Raw genomic sequence first — 17,319 nt, 5'->3', positions numbered from 1 at the left:
AAAAATAAATAAATTAAAAGGTCAACAAATGTAATTCCTTGAAATTCCAGCATTTGAAAGTCATAGAATTACAGGCTGATTTTGAATTGGAAGGGACCTTTAAAGGTCATCTAGTCCAACCCCCCTACAATGAGCAGGAACATCTTTACCAAGACGAGGTGTTACTCAGACCAGTTCTAATTTTCCTGACTGTAGCATATGCAGAACAGGCCTAAATTCTGTGCAGGAGTTAATATCAATCAGCACAGGGAATGCTGTTCCCATTTTTGCCAGTAGGAGAATGAGGTATAAAGTAATCCATGGCCCAGTCCAGTAGTCATCACTCCATCTAAAGGTGTATCTTTAGGTCTTTCTGTAAGAGAGTAAGATCTTATGCAGAATGGACTAGCTTTGTAGGCTGCTCTTCTCTGCAATCATGAATAAAAGATGTAACATAAAATCCCTGAGCAGATAAAAATTCAGATTATCCTCTTTCCAGAAGTTCCATGCTGAGCCCATTGAAGATGAAGATAGCAGACCACAGCACTGAGATACACAAGTCCAGCTGGCAGAGCTTTGGAATCAGGACCCCCAGCTTTTATTCCCTGCACTGTCACCGCAACTGTAGGTAGTTGATTTTCTTCTCTTTCGCTTTTTTTTGGTTTTCAGATTATATATGACTGTGAATATAGGAGAATCAAATGAAGCCCTGGTCACGGTTAAGAATTCTGGGTATTGCCTTTATGCAAATAAATTACAATGGATAAAAATAAATATGGTCATAGAAAAGGGGTGCAGTTAAGAGAATGTTCATATTCAGTGTTCATATTTAACTAGTTCCTAAAACTTCAGGGTAAATATTCATGTGGAAATCTATCATAGAGATAAATTCACAGCTTCTTGCAGCTCAGCTCTTCTTTCTGTAATAAAACCCATTCCTCACTGAATACCAGACCAGAGAACTCAACATTTCATGTGATAAAAATATAGCAGACCAATGTGCATTCCACAGTGTGTCTAAATAATGCCTACAGTATATTTCATATAGATTTCAGTTCTGTCCTTAATGTTATGTCTATCTGGAGACAGCTTTTTGAAGAAAACCAGCAAAGTTTGCTGGTAAATTTACCCCAGCATATGCAGAAGTACTTCTAAGGTGTAAATGAAGAGATCATATGGACTTGTTTCAGAATGCCAACCACATGCATTTCTGCATCCTTATTTTAACTTGAACAGCTGTTATTTATTTATTTATTTATTTTTGTTATTATTACTTGGAATTCTGGTCAGTTTTCTCTAGAGGGGTGTTCCTTAAGGGAGAGTAGTCTCTTGGGTTCCTGTGGGAAGGAGCAGAACTTTGGGAGACCTCACTGTAGTGGTGACAAGATGAAGACAAGATGAAGTGAATCACCATTCTTCTCTAATTGTTGATTCTATGCCCCTTTTTTGATCTAGACTTGCTCAAGGCTGTTCCAGCTTTTGAGTTTTGGCAAAAGAGAAATTATGGAGCTTAGTATCACTACATTTTTCACAGAAGACCTCTGTGCTGCTTTACCTCAGTGCCAGCAGGTTTCCAATTTGTTCAGTTTAAGGAAATGTAGATTTATAATCTTTAAATAATGTCTCTCTGAATGATCAGACAAACTCAAGAGATTGGTGATCATCTATGCAGCTTTTACTCAGTGCAGCTTCTACTCAATTACAGATAATGTTCAACCCTGTAGATACCTCTTTGGTGGTGTAAAATTAGGAACTGGTTGAATGGAACTGGTTGAATTCTTCCCATAACCCTGATTCTACCTCAGCCAGTACTAAAAGGAATGTCCTGTAGACACACAGAAGCCTGGTAGATAGATTGTCCTTTAACTCAGACATAGAAGGTGAAGGTGTGGTTGGAAGCAATCAGTTTCTTCCTTCAGTTGCACTATGTGTTTTCTTGATAGAAAAAAATTCCAGTCTTTGAGGCTATCCACCTAGGAGTTGTCACTAGGATGACAATAGTTGCTGTTGACCTATGTGACTTTGCCATTAATTATGCATTATATGTGCTGCCTTTTTTTTTTTTCTTCCTTCCATTGTGAGCAGCAGCCTTTTTGCTTCTCAGTTCATATGCATAACTCTCATTAACATGAAGAAGAACTTAGGTGCTGTAGAGTGATTGTCAGTCTGTTTTGTTATCCTTCCCCAGTACTTACCAGTATCATGTGCTTCGAATGAAGGCAGAATGGCTTTCTTGTTTCCAGTGTGTACCTGGGGATCCCAATATGGTCCATATAGAAGTCCATACTGAAACTGCTGTTCTGTGCTCCAGAGCACAAACCATTTCTGCTCTGAAGGCTATAACATACCCAAGCTGGTTCAGCTGCTCAGGCTATTCAGATTCATCAAAATAGCTGATCTTTTTATACAACAAAGGTGTCACATCTATCCTGCAGCAGGCTGCTCCACTCATAAATTTTGTGCAAGCTTGGTCTTCTGTCCAGTGTCTCTTATCCCAAAAGGAGTAAAAGCTGTGTACCACTGACTTTCTTTTTCTCTTTTTGTTAGTAGATCAAATTGCTCCCTAAAGTAATCAGCTATAGTTCAGTTCAGAATGGAGCCTCTTTCTCCCATTTACATCACTGTGTTATTATTTCCTTCAGCTTTACCAAATTCCTTCTTTTATTTTTAAATTTACATCATACTAAAGTAAAAAAAATAAATAAAAAAATTCATGTCCCAGTTCAGTGCAGAAGCCTTGAGAAACAGCAGTTACTGAGAAAGATGGTCACACACACATGATTAAGAGCAGAACTTGACCTCATATAGGATAAGATTTACACAAAACCCCTACTCACTGGCTAGTTCTTAACTCATTTTGAGTGCCCTTTATATCACATATGAGGAACAGACCTAAAAGCTGTGTTAATGGAAAAACCAACTGACACAGTAGAATCAGGCCCTAGATTTTGAGTGGCTGTTTGAATTAGATGAGCAGCTTCTGTGTGCTTTTGCTGGTGTTATGCAGGATTCATGATTTCTGGTTATTTTTTCATTGCAACTTGAGGCCATACCCTCTTATCCTATCACTTGGGGTTACTGGGGAGAAGATGCTGACACTCATCTGGCTCCAACCTCCTTTCAGAGAGTTGTAGAGCACCAGAAAGTCTTCCCTGAGCTTCATTTTCTCCAGGCTAAACAACCCCAGTTCCCACAGCCACTCCTCACGAGACCTGTTCTCCAGACTCTTCACGAGCTTCCAGTCCAGCACCTTAATATCTTTCTTGTAGGAAAGGGCCCAAAACTGAACCCAGTACTCAAGATGTGTCCTTACCAGCGCCCAGTACAGGTGGATAATCACTTCCATTGTCCTGCTGGCCACATTATTTCTGATACGAGCTGGGATGCTGTTGGACTGCTTAGGCACCTGGGCACATGCTGGCCTATATTCATCTGGCTGATGGCCAGTATTCCATTTTTAGAACCTCTTCCCAAGCCTGGAGGATTCATGGGGTTGCTGTAGCCCAAATTCAGGACTCAGCACTTGGCCATGGTGAATCTCATACAGTTGGCCTCAGGCCATCAATCCATCCTGTCCTGGATATGCCAAAAGATAAATCCATACTGTCTCTAAGTGGACCCAAACTCTGCAGGATATCTAAGATTTTTCAACCTATGGATTGAATATTATACTTCTCCAAACGTGGGAGCTTAGCCAGCGTTCTGACACAGACAAAGTGAACAAAGAGCAAAGTGGGATTTTTAGTCTTCAGAAAATGAGGCTGGGGGAGAGACCTTACTGCCCTGTGCAACTACCTCAAAGAAGGCTCTAGTGAGATGGAGGTTGGTCTCTTCTCACATAAAACAAGTGACACATGCCACACCTTGTGCCAAGGGAGGTTCAGGTTGCATATTGGAGAACAATTTCTTCACTGAAAGGGTTCTCGGGCACTGGAACAGGCTGCCCAGGATGGTGGTGGAGTCGCCATTCCTGAGAGTATTTAAAAGCTGTGTGGATGTGGTGCTGAGGGATGTGGTAGTGGCTTAGCAGTAGTGGTGGGATTGTGAGCTCTAGGCAGGTGGCTGGCCTTGATGATCTCAGAGGTCTCTTCCAAGCTCAACAGCTCTATGATTCTGTTCTATGATTCTATGAAAAGCAAGTCCTGTGAATTCAAGAGCTGCCTTTCTAAATGGGAGTAAATTCTTGCCATTATTATTTGGATAGATCAGGGAAGCCAAACAAGCAGATCTGTAACTGGCTCTGGTTAAGACTGTTTCCTGCACTGCCTACAACTAAAGTTTGTATGTGATTTGGACACTCCACAAGTCAAAGACAGCCATGCATAAAGGAGGCCAGCGCTGTTATTAATGGTGTTGTCTGCTCTTAGGTTCTCAAAAACCAGAAAAGTCATAAATTTTACATATTGCAAGAAAAAAAAAATCACAGATAAATCAAACAAATATATAAATTCTTTAAAGTATTTAATATGTGTTAAGAGGACAGAATGATGAATTCAGTATTGAAAACCAATATCAAGTTTACAATTATGTACCATTTATCATCACTGATTGCCCAGACAGCACATTATTGCGGGGAGCAGAACGATGCATAAACTAAACCCCTGATTGGTTTCATAAAAAAAAAGTTAGCATTCATGTTGTGTCTGGAGAGGTTTGGGGTTGTTTTTCAAGCATTATTTTCAGTAATAATTTCTCCAGATATAAATAATGCATATTTCATAGAATGCGCCAGGTTGGAAGGGACCTTCAAAGCTCCCTCATCTTGTCCAAGCCCCCTGCAGTCAGCAGGGACATCTCCAAATAGATCAGGTTGCTCAAGGGTCTGTCAAGTTTGACCTTGAATGTTCCCAGGGAAGGGGCCTCATTCATATCTCTGGGCAACGTGTTCCAGTATTTGACCACTCACGGTGTGATGAACTTTCTCTTTATGTGCAACCTATATCTACCCTGCTCCAGTTTCAAACCATTGCCCCATGTTCTTCTAAACAGTCCTTCCCCAGCCGTCCTGTAGGTCCCCCTTCAGATACTGAAATGCAGCTCTGGGGTCTCCCTGGAGCCTTCTTTTCTCCAGGCTGAACAACCCCAACTCTCTCAGCCTGTCCTCATAGGAGAAGTGCTCCATCCCTCTGATCATGTTCATAGCCCTTAATTTCTTGAACTTTAATGTCTTTGCTAGCGAATTTAATTTCTGGAGCTTTAATATTAAATGTGTAATAATCTAAGAACATTGAAAACTGGTGCTTTTACAAACAGTACCATGATTCTCCTTTAAGGAAAAAAGGACCCATGGAAAATGAAAAAGCAAACAGGACCTGGTTTTGAATTGGACATGTAGAAGCAAGGTAATAAAAGCAGTAAAAGTGCTCCTGAAGGGTGATTTGACTTTGAAGAGAAGGCATGTACAGGTGGCCATTTCTTACCCAGCACACCTCCCAGGGTAAAATTCTGTCTCCCCCAAAAGTCAACAGCAAAACTCACAGTGACTTCAGTGTTTTCAGCCTCCTGTTGTCTGGCAGCACTGAAGGACATACCTGCTTACCTTTATGAAAGCGCTGCACTTCTTTCAACTCCCATCACCCCAGCTGAGCTCTGGGAGAGGGAAATGGATTCCTCTCTGGCTCACACTTTATCAGCAGAATTATTAAGCAGTTTCTGTTGCAGAGTCACTTGTGTAATACACTCTGGCTTTTTTTTTTTTTTTCTTCCCCCCAATTCTTTTCTCATTTTCATGTTGGTACTCAGGTTGCACGAGGATAACCAAAAATATCACCTTGCCAAACTGAGGCTGTGTGCCAATAACAGAGTTATTTTGTCCTTCAGAATTTCAACAACTCATTCTGATTTATGAAAGAATCTAGCTAAGCTTTAAGATTCAGATGGAGTTTACAGAGTTATAGCTCTAGGCTAGACTCATTGAGGCAACAATAATCAGAAAAAAGCCAAACCACCTTTTTGTCTTTATTTGTAAACAGCTCATTTAAAAACCAGATCTACTGAACTAGAATCAGTGCGATGCAATCTCATGACATAAAAGAAGTTCAACAAGGGCAAGCGTAGGGACCTGCAACTTGGGAGAAAGGATCTGATGCGCCAGTACAGGTTGGGATTTGACCTACTGGAAAGCAGCTCAAGGACATGGAAGTGCTGGTGGGCAACAAGTGCATCATGGCCAAGAAGGCAAATGGTCTCCTGGGGGCCATGAAAGAGTGTGGCCAGCAGGTTGAGGGAGGCTCTCTTTCCCATTTACTCTGCCCTGGTGAGGCCACAGCTGGAGTATTTGGTCCAGTTCTAGGATCCCCAGTTCAAGAGAGACAGGGAACTACTGGAGAGAGTCCAGAGGCTACAAAGATGCTCAGGGTCCTGGAGCATCCCTATGAGGAGGAAAGGCTGAGAGACCTGGGGCTGTTGAGCCTGGAAACACGGCCTGAAAGGGGATCTTCTCAATGCTCAGCAAGAACTAAAGGGTGAGGGGCAAGATGATGGGGGAAGACTCTAGTCAGTGGTGCCCAGTGACAGGACAAGGGGCAGCAGGCACGAACTGGAAACCAGAAGGTTCCATATGAAAAGGAGGAGAAAATTCTTTGATATGAGACTGCTGGAGCCCCAGAGCAGGCTGCCCAGAGAAGCTGTGGAGTCTTCTTGGGAGAGATTTCAAACTCACCTGGACATTGTGATCCTGAACAGCCTGCTGTGGGTGCCCCTGCTTTAGCAGCAGATTGGGCTAGATGATCCCCAGAGGTTCTTTCCAACCCCCACCATGCTGGGATTCTAGGGTTCTGCAATACTAAATGTCTTTTTTGAGGGGCGTTGCATTTAAATAGTCACCAATAATAAAGGAGTATTAGTCATCCTCAGATTACAGCACATCCATGGCCAGGTTCACTGACATTTACTGACATCTACTGTCCTTCAAGTGGACAACCATACTGCAAACAAGACCAGAACTATACTTTCCAAATGAAATGTCTGAGCAGGGTGGGATTTTACATCAGAATGAAGAAGAGCAGGGCTGGATGCTGTGTTTCAAAGACCTGCAAAAAGACATATAGCAGTGCAGTATCTCAGGTGTTGTGATAGCCAGGGCAGTTTGACAGGACACTTTGGAAAGTACAAAAGACAACTCTGAAAGACAAAAAAAAACCCCAAACCAAACCATAAACAAACAAAAACCAACATGAAACCCCCCCACCCCCCACATTTAAAATACCTTAGCAGCAATCTGACATAATTTATTTTAACCAGACTGGTTTGGTCTCTGCACATTGGGCAGCATCTCACCTTTTAAAAAGAAAATAAAAGAGGCTAAAGAGTTCCCCAACTGGAAACTGGTGACAAAGTTGAGTCATAAACAATGCTGTCAGCAATGAGCAACTGGTGTTTTTAATATTCTTATACAAACGACAAAACCTAATTATCTTTATTTATTCACTAAACCTAGTTCAAATTTGATCTATTAAATTGTATTAAATATTGAAAATAATTTAATAAATAAGCATGATTGCTAATTTATTATTGATATTCATTATTAGGATGTTTGTAAAAAATGATTAAAAACCAGGTGAGGAAAGATGGGGATGAATTCACCTCAGGTACCAATAGTGCTGCAGAGCCTGGACTGGTTGCCTTAGCCATAGCTAATGAAGAAAAATGGCCTTTTTCTGGAGCTAGGAGAGAGCAGAGAGCTGGGTTTGCAAAATCGAGGTGTGGGGGAAGCCAGCACTCACTCCACAACACCTGTATTCTCCCCTGCCTCCTTCTCCTGCTTTGAGTGGTTGCTGCAAGGTCTTGGGAAGGCTGCAAACTGGGACAAGGCAGCCAAGGCAAGGTTGGGAACCTGGAGGCATGAAAGCAGTGATAGGAGTGGATATGTTTTGTGGAGACTGGGAGATTGCAGGGAGTCCCTTATGGAAACAGTGGGCCAAGGCTGGTCCAAACTGTCTTTATCCAGTTTGAAACTCTGCCATCACCTGCGGTCACATACTGGCACATCACCAAGAAACACAGAGTGCAGGACAAAGGATTTTGGCAGCCTTCTATGTACATCAAATATTATACAATGGGGGGATTCATCTTGTGGCTACAGTGACAGAAAACTTCTATTAGCCATTTTGGTACCTTATCAAAAATGGACTTGGTCTTCTGCTTCTCACAGACTGAGATGATAAAAAAGCAGGAACTCAGCCAACATTATTATTCTAATTAGAAAATAATCAGTAATAGTGCATAACGCAAACAGAGCTTTTCATCTCGAGAAAACTGCAAGCATAAGATTGCTGGCTGAGAGCTGGGTTAGTGCAGCTGTTCCAATCCCCCATTTTGCTCAGCATTTTGGTCTTACAATTTTTATCATTATACATTTGTAACTTCTGGTACATCTTTCACGGGAAGAAAAGGACAACCCTGGGATTAAATTCGTTCCCTGACTGAGACCTCTCGGTGACGATGAGCCACACTATAAAACAGCCCCGGTGCAGTCGATTGGGCAAGGCAAGGGCAGATGCTCTGGACGGTAGAGGATGCTAGAGAAGAGGTAAATTCTCCATCGCGCTGTTCTTTATTTAGCATTCCCTCGGTCTTGACTGCTATCAGCTCTAGCCAGCTTCTCTGCATCCAGGGGCTGCTTTAGGCAGTCAGAAAGCTGCGTGTGTTTGCCTGGCTCTGCATAGCCCTTAAAACTGCCTCTGTTTGCCTGTGTTGCAAACCGAGGCACCTTGAAACGGCTCCAGAAGTTTGCGTGATCTCCCGCTAAGCACATCCGTGGAGTTGGAGAGAGCTCTGCTCTGGAGATCCTCTTGTCAGCTGCAGGAGGCAGGGAGCCTTGTTTTTCCCCCCTATCTCCTACCCTCTGCTGAGCCTCCAAGTGCTTCTGCCCTCAGCTCTAGAGTTTGCGTCCTCATTGTACATGCACTACTCGGGCGGCCACCTTGGGATGCTGGATTAACGCTTTGTCCTTTTAGGCTATTTGAGGTGTTTTAACTGAATGGGGGGGAGGAAAAAACAACAACCCAAAACACATATATATATATAAAAACGCCAAGGTTTCAGGACTATATCTCTCCTTGCCCCAAACAACAAATGGTTAAATAAATAAATGGTTAAATAAAGGAGATGCCAAACCAACCATCACCAAACGAACAAGCCAAAACCCAGCGTCAGCGCCGCAGGAAACGGGAAAGTTTCTGCGCTCTGAAGCTGGCCCCGCGGTACGGAGTCTAAATGCAAGAATCCAGGGGAGGGGAGCGGAGCGTCTCCGGGTGCTGGGGCTGCATCGCTGCGCCCAGCCCCGCATCCCGGCGCGGCAGCCCGAGAGATGCTGCTGTGACTTGGTGCTGCGCTGGGAAGTGAACGGCTCCGAGCCCCCACCCCCGTCTCCTCCCTGCCTCCTCCTCCTTCCCCCTCCCCTAGGTCCTGCGGGGAGGCGGGTTTAAGGTGGGTCGTGTGGCCGCGGTAACTTTCCTAACAGAGCCAAAGAGGAACCTAGAGTCCCCCGCAGCAGCCGCGGCATCGGCTCCCGGTCCTGGGCAGCGACCCCGGCCCCAAATCGGTGTCGCCGAGCGAACGGACCCAGCACGGCCGTAGCAGCCCGGGGCTGCTGCTCGCTGCCTCTCGCCGCCGCCGCCGCCTCTCGCAGTGGTCGTGCTGCCGCCGCTGCAACCCCACGGATCTGGCCCCGACGGCGGGGCTCCAGCCCCGGGTCCCGCCGAGGTAAGTGCGAATCCGGGACAAGGGGCTGGGGGCTGCGGGGGGACGCGGCGCGGGAGCCTCCAGTGTCTGCAGCTGCAGCCCCCCCACCCCAAACCCCGTTTGTCGCCGGCGCTGCTGCTGCGGGGCAAGGAGCTTCCTGTGCACCCTTTGGCTGCAAGGGAGGAAGCCCCTTCTCCTGGTGCTCCTGGAACTGCCCAGGCATCCAGGAGGAGCCGGGAGAAGGCAGTCTCTCTCCAGCCTCCCGCTTCTGTCCCTTCCCTCGATCCTTCTTTGGGTTCTCGTTGGTGATTTTGGAAGTGCTGCTCTAGGAGATGTGTGCGTGGGAGAAATCTTAGGGCTTTATTAGGACTCTCTCCTATCAGCGCTTCTCCCAGAAGCCGCCCCCCCACCGCATGCTTTACTGGGGTGTTGTGCCGGCACCAACTTTCTCTTGGTTGCAGGAGGCAGATTTGGTCCCCGCCTGGCCCCGTTCTCGGGCTGCTGCTGTGCGCGGGCGGGCGGGGAGACTCGCTGCTTCCCTGGTGTGCTTCACAGGGCTCCTGAGAAAGAAGGGCTTTGGGTTGGGGAGGGGCACAAGGGAGAAGTTGTAGGATGCAGAGTGTAAGTGACTCTTGTTTCTCGAGCGTGGGGAGCTGGCGAAATCGCACTCTCCTTGGTGCTACTCGCTGCTGCCAAACATTCCCATCGTTTGCCTAGGAAGGACTCTGGCCACCCTGCCAGATGGTTCCTAACAAAAAGAGAGAAGTTTGGGAGTGTCAGGACATTAGCTCCCAAATTTAGTGCTCAGCTGAAATCCTCAGGTGACAGCACAGAGTTCTGATCCTCTCTTATTAACATTCATCTGCAAGCACTGGGCATCTGGTTGGCCCAGAGAGGTGGGCAGAGGATCAATATTTTGTGAAAGCAAGCAGCCATCCCATCTCTCAAAGTATCTCAGGGGCTGGAGATTTAAATAACTCCTGTCATCACCAAATTCTGTGAAGGCTGGGATTAGCCCCTGCCCACCTCCCAAGCAGAAGGGAGAAAGCTCAGTTAACTATGGGAAAGTCTACAGTTCATATCTTTATGAGCTCCTGCTTTCGAACATGAATATGTAAATATGAAATATAAATTATGTGGAATGTAGCAGCCTGTTCACATTCCTTATCCTGTCAAATGGGGGTGACCCCTGCCCCCAGTCATGCTCAGTCCGGTGTTTTGGCAATAGAAATCTCACATCGGGTGCCTGGATGCTATGTCTCTTAATTTCTAATTAATTCTGTGGAGATTCCTTATGGGATATCAAGTCTCAGTTCAAATCTTTCCTGCTCCATTAGACTTAGAGTGCAGCCAGAGCTTTTCTGTCCCTCCCTCTGTTTGGACCTCTCTTATGTGGCCACTTTTGTTATTAAATCCTGCAAGTTCTCCTTCACAGATAATGTCTGATGGACAGATTCTCTTGGGTGTATTGCCTTGCTTATAGTAGTGCTGAGTAAAGGTGAGTAAACCAACTAAGAAGCTTCATCATAGGGTTGGATTTTGTGTGATCTTTTACAGACTGAGGATCTGGTGCTGCAAAAGCTTGTGAACAAGTTTACATTCGTGGGACTTGGTCTGGACTCTGATGAAGTTAGTGAGAGGCACCAGAGCTGGCTTTGCATGAGGACAGTAAATACTAATAAGCAAAGTGTGTTTAAGGATAATGATAGATGCCTGTAAAATCGCTTCAGTGCAAGTGTGTGAGCTCTTATCTGTCAGTAACAACCTCTGGAGACTTCTTCAGCATTCAAACTGTTGAACTTAGTTTTCTTTCTGCAGCTTGTTAATAGCTGAGAAAATTTGTTACAGAACTTCTGAAGTTTTCTGGTGAAAGTGTTTCAATGTTTTGACAGTGAAAATGGTCAAGTGGTCACTATCCCATTTTTTCAAACTAAAATGTCTATGTTGTTTTCCTTCCTAGTCAGCCACCCACTCATCTGTTTTATAATGTTTCATCATTATACTTAAAAAATATAATTGGCTGAGGTAAAATATACAACATTAGCAATGCATTATGTTGCTCTTGGTTTTCACATCTTTGCAAAAGGCCTGGTTGGATTTCATTTTTACAATTAGCAATACATTAATACCAGAGGTATCAAATAGAAGGCAGTGTTCTCTTTTAACAAGTTGCCTGTCTGTGAGCATATTTACTATGAATGGGGCATTCAGCCATTTTCACTTTGAATAATCCACTGTGTTTTAAACGCCAGGCAGCAGAATTAATATTTAAGCAAATGCATACAGCAAAACTATAAATCTCTGAAAACAGTTAATTATCTTGGAACTGTGAGTGCACCTTCAAGTACAGCCTGTATAAACTGTTCCTCTGTAGTGGGATCCCAGTTCTTGCAAACCTTTCATCCTCGCCTGTGAAATCATTTCTAATTCTGTGCTCCCACAAAGCATGTGCTTGGTTATTGTTTTCAAAACCATGTGGCTTGGGCTACTATTTAAATATAATATTTATGATACTACTTTGGTTGTTCAGCTTAAAAAGAGAAGTGCTGCTTCCTGTTGCATACTAAAAAGCTTCTATATAATTACTACTTTTCACAGTACTGCTGTGCAGCTCTCTGGGGTGGGGGTTTAAATGGAGACTTTATACAGTTCACAGTTACTTTCATATAAAAGCTATAAGCTCTTGTTCTTGAAGCACAGGGGCTGCAGGCACTGGAGAGTGTGGAAGTATGGGGTTTGCACTGGTTTGTACGTGTTCATTACTGCAACATGTTGGCCACTGCGTACTTCCAGGTGCACAGAGAGTATGTCATGGGTTCCGACAAATTATCCAGCTCTACCACTTGGGCTTTGAATGACCTGTTTTCACCTTTGTTCTCAGTGTCATTTGATGCAGATATGTCAGTTGTGATTGGGTCTGGCAGAGGGGTGGCATAGGGTCACTCACACTTACTCCTCTCTACCTCCCATATTTGTGCAAAGGAAGCTGTGACACTGCTAGAGTCAAGTCTACTTCCACTTCAGAGCCAAAGTCACTGGGAATTTCTTCAGTGATGGTGCATGACTTTAGACCATGCTGTAGCTGTGTGTAGGATTCAGGTCTCACAGTCATCCTAGGTTCTTCAGGGTATCCTGCCTGGTCGCTGGTTGCTGCTCCACCACCATCCTTTGAGACATACATCATATCTGGTGCTCAGTGAAGATACTTTGGTTTTCCTCTAGTGTCTGAAATGGCACTTGACATTCCCATTTAGCCAACAGAGTCCTTCCCTGGCTGTCTCACATACCACTGAAAATGACTAATATGTAAAACCCAGGATCAAGGAAACAATTACAATTGCCACTGTGAATAAATGAGTTACCCCTGGAAAAGGTTGCTCAGATGTTAATGGAAAAGATTAAAAAATAATAAACACCCCACCTCATTGTTCTGTCCTGCACAGGCTGACCATGCTGCTGTAGCCACTGGTACTTTTCTTTGCATAGAACTGATTGAAACCTTAGTGAGGAGGTTCTGAGTGTTAAGGAGAGGGAGGGAGAGATGAGAAAGCTTGTTGGAAATCAAAAGAGCTACTCTCAAAGGAGACAAATCCCAGTCAGAATCAGGCTTAAAGACTGTCAGATGAATTCAGCCGTGTGATACTTCTATGGGAGTCCTGTCAGTGATGTACAGTTGAGGGGTGTGTGTGTGCAATTTTGTTTAAGAGTTTACAAAATATGACCATGACCTTAGGAATGAATGTTTATGTACCAAATTCATGAAGAAGCAACATTCTGCACCCTTGTGAAGATCAGACTTCGTAGCTGTAAAACAGTGGACTAACACCCACCACAGGAAGCAAAGGTGTTCAGCCAGGACATCCGAAGTGAAGCCCAGAATTCTCAAAGACAGGTGTGTTTACAAACACTTGTATATGAGCAGTGGGGCTAAGCCTTTTCAGGCTGCTTCTTCTCCCTGGCTGCTGCTCTAAAGGGAAAGTATTGAAATTTGTGGGAAAGCTTCTTTCTGAGAGAGGGAGAGAGATACAAGATGAAGGTCACCACTTAGTCTGCTCATAGAAATGCAGCAGGAAAGAGGAGCACGTCCAACTTGCACCAGATTGCAAACAAGACCAGAACGGGTAGGCCTAACTTTTTCCTTTGCAATAAGAACTGGCACTGAGAAATACTCCCAGTAACAGCCTGACTATAAAGGCTAATGAATGAATAGGCATGAGGCTGAGATCAGTCACTCCTAGGGACATGCTCTGCCTGGAGGAGGAGTAGCTGAGTGAAAACAGTTCTGTGCTCTAACTTCATGTGCTTCAATAAGCTTCAAGAAGAACAGGGACTTGCTGGAAAGGGTAAAGAAGAGGGCTGCAAAGATGAGGAAAGACTGAGAAAGTTAGGTCTTTTTAGTCTGGAAAAGAAAAGACTGAGCGGGGAGTATCTCATAAATGCTTAGTACTTAAAGGGTGGGTGTCAGCAGGATGGGACCAGGCTTTTTTCAGTGGTGCCCAGTGACATGCCAATAAGTAACAGGCACAAATTTGAACATAAGAAGTTCTATCTAAACATGAGGAGGATCTTCTTTAATTTAAGGGGGGCAGAACACTGGAACAGGCTGCTCATCAAGGTGGTGGGCTCTCCATCTCTGGAGACATTCAAAGCCCACCTGGATCTGTTCCTGTGTGACATTCTGTAGGTGAACTTGCCTTGGCAGGGGGGTTGGACTAGATGACCTCTACAGGTCCCTTCCAACCCCTACCATTCTGTGATTTTGTGATTATGTGATTCTGGGATTTTCTAGGTTTATCAACCTAAAACATATAATAAGCACTATTAGGTACTCTGAAAAATATTTTAAAGGGTTAAAAAGGCACCAGAGAACTGTCAGTTTATGACAGCTTAAAGGTTACCCAAGTAGGAAACTTCTGAACAAATCTTCTGGGGTTTTAATTGAACTGGAAATACAAATAGAAATGCAGCTGAAGTTTTCCTAATCATTTTTTCTTGGATTCCTTGTTGAGAGCTAAGACTTTTGCTAACCTCCTGGTTATATCACAAGTGTTATGGTACATGACTTTTACAAGCTTTACGGAATCTGGCGAAAAGATGAAAATTTTCTTTCTCTGGAATAAAGAAGGTAGGGAAAAAAAAGAGAGAGAAATGGTGAAGTAGAGTGTTGAAATTCACAGTTACTTCCTTAAGGGGCCAAGCCAGAAAGGTAAATTTAAACTCCAAAGCTCTTTATTTGGAGGATATAACCTGTTCCTATAGGTTGCACAGCTAGTTCAAGTGTTTGGGGAGCATATTCTACTATTTCACAGGGCTTGAATCTTTAATACCCACATCTGTCTTTGAGACAAACACTTGAGCAGTAAACACTGTCCTTCGACAGAGCCATTTTAAAAGGTTTTTAGAGGGGTTGATAGAAATATTTCTTTCCTTAAAAAAAACCCCAAACCAACACAAAAAAAACCCAGTTCAAAACTTGGAAGTACACAGATATAAAACCAGTGTAAGCATGAGGACAATCGAGTTCTTTATCTTGCTTTTTAAATCTACCAAGTGAGGGAGGCATGGATGATTTGTAAGTAGTCGACTGGCATATGGTACCATTATGATAACATCATGTTCACAGCACTTTCCAGATTGATATACAACCTTTCTAAAATAAGCTTGGTAGAAGAAGAAAAAAGAATGTAAAGTCATTTAGCAGCCAACATGCTTTTGGTAGCAGCGTAGGACACTGGGAGGTGACTTCACTGACACTCAGTTTGTCAAATGAGTTGTGCATCGAAGTCTGGTACCTACTTGATAGGCAGTCACTCCAGAAAACTGCCATTGCCCTCTGCACAGTGGGGCTGACTCCTGCTTGCCTAGCTCACGCTGAAACGCTGCATTCATTTTCATTCCACGCAGTCTCTGCGAAGTCATGGCAGTTAGCACGAGGTACAGAATCTGTTTCTCCGGGGGGAAGTCCAGCATTAAGCCCTTTGTTAGCAGCATGAGAAAGAAGGCTGGGGTTATCTGGGGATGGAGACTGAATTATGCTCTCGTTCTGGATGGAAATATCCAGAGTGAGATTGAAACTGTCTCATTGACATGCTGTGTCATTTATGGTTCTCAAGGAACAGTAAAATCATAAATATTCTTAGAAGCAGGAGCCTTGACAAGACAAACTATGGCAATGTTTCACTATTCAAAGGAGTTTTATCTACTTGCCACAGCTAGCTTCATTCTATTAAAGAATTAAAACAATGATACTTTATATGTCATTATTATAACATAAATTACACTTTTGTTTGCCTTCATTTAAATGTAAAAGCTGTAAATATCCCTTTAAAGAACTGCTGACTGATTAATTTGAAATCGTATTAACTTCTCTGTGTTCAAATGGATGAGGTAAATCAAAACCATTGAAGTTAGAACACCTACCATTTTTCACACTTAGTAAGAAATGGCCAATGTGGCAATGTTCTTCATCCCTTCTCCTCTTCTAATTTCCTTTTTTCTGCATATTTCAGGTTGGTATTTTATCAGCCAAACAGGGCAAATCCGTTATTTTATAGATACAGTTCAAGCATGAGAAAATTTGCTTCTTGGTGTTATTATGTGTTGCCTTCTACCAACCACCCTGTGACTAGTCATGCACTGAAATGCCAGGGAAAGATGAGTTTTGTACAGTGTTTATTTGCAGAGGGATTAGAGAATTTGGAGGCTTGTTTCTACAGCTGGTATCACCTCTAGGATGGATTGCCTTCTGCATATGATGCCAGCCCCTTTCCTCTGAGGAAGTCAAGGTAGTTCTTGGTAGTCTGCTGGTCTTTAAGATGGCCCAGCTCACTAGACCAGGCATCTAAATTTGGTTTATTCAGATCTGGTGAGGTGAATCCCACCTTTCATAATAATGCCTACTTTCCATTTTACTTCTTGTGCAGGGTAAAAAGAGAAAAGAACTTTATTGTAAAGCAATAAATGAACCAAATTGAAGACTGTCATTTGTAACTCTGAGCTTTAGTTTAGACATGATGGGTTTTGCTGACTCTAGTGTTAAAGCAGGACAGAGCTGTATATGTATCCTTTCTAGAGTAATATTTTTGCTGGTTTTCCATAATCTTTAGCTGAATGAGGATGTTTGAACATCACCCTAAGTATTAGCAAGTAATGTTACCAACAGGAGGAATCATTGCACATAGTTATGTAGAACTTTGGTTGGGGAGCAAAGTGTAATAACTGCAGTCACTGACCTGAAACTACTAATAATCACTTCTTCAGAAGACTGCAAAGAACTTGCAAAATAAGTGCTCCAACAAATCATTCTTCCTTAGTGGTGCTAAGTGTAAATTAAAGTGAGAAGCTCTTTTGGTTTGGAGTCTTTGATGCCATTATAGCTGTCATTAATTATGTATCACCTGTTTGAAAGGCAAGGCATGGGCAGCCTATAGGATGTATTTGCATACTAATTGAGGATTGATTAGATGCAGTCTCTGCAGCCAGGGCCACTGGGAGTAAATCACAGAAATTACAACGGCAGCAAATTATATTTACAAAATATTCATTTATAGTAAATAATGATGGTAAAATGGGGGGGGGGAAGGAAATATTTGTGTGCTGCAAATCAGTGGAGCTTCATTTGCATGGTACCGCCTGTTGAAGGAGAGGGTGCATTCA

General features: G+C 43.4%; 1 protein-coding gene across 1 annotated transcript in view; it reads left to right on the top strand.

Moving 5' to 3' along the window:
• The first annotated feature begins 9,600 nt into the window (after positions 1–9,600).
• The window catches only part of MEGF11 (multiple EGF like domains 11), a 298,911-nt gene continuing 291,192 nt past the window's right edge, over positions 9,601–17,319 (top strand). The window contains exon 1 of the mRNA XM_054169250.1: positions 9,601–9,684. The gene's annotated coding sequence lies outside the window, so the exon portion shown is untranslated. The remainder of the gene's footprint in view (positions 9,685–17,319) is intronic.

The sequence above is a fragment of the Dryobates pubescens genome, chromosome 17, assembly GCF_014839835.1.
Source record: "Dryobates pubescens isolate bDryPub1 chromosome 17, bDryPub1.pri, whole genome shotgun sequence".
NCBI classification, from domain to species: Eukaryota; Metazoa; Chordata; class Aves; order Piciformes; family Picidae; genus Dryobates; species Dryobates pubescens.
Note: the sequence above shows the minus strand (reverse complement) of the source record. Positions and strands in the feature narration are given on the sequence as shown.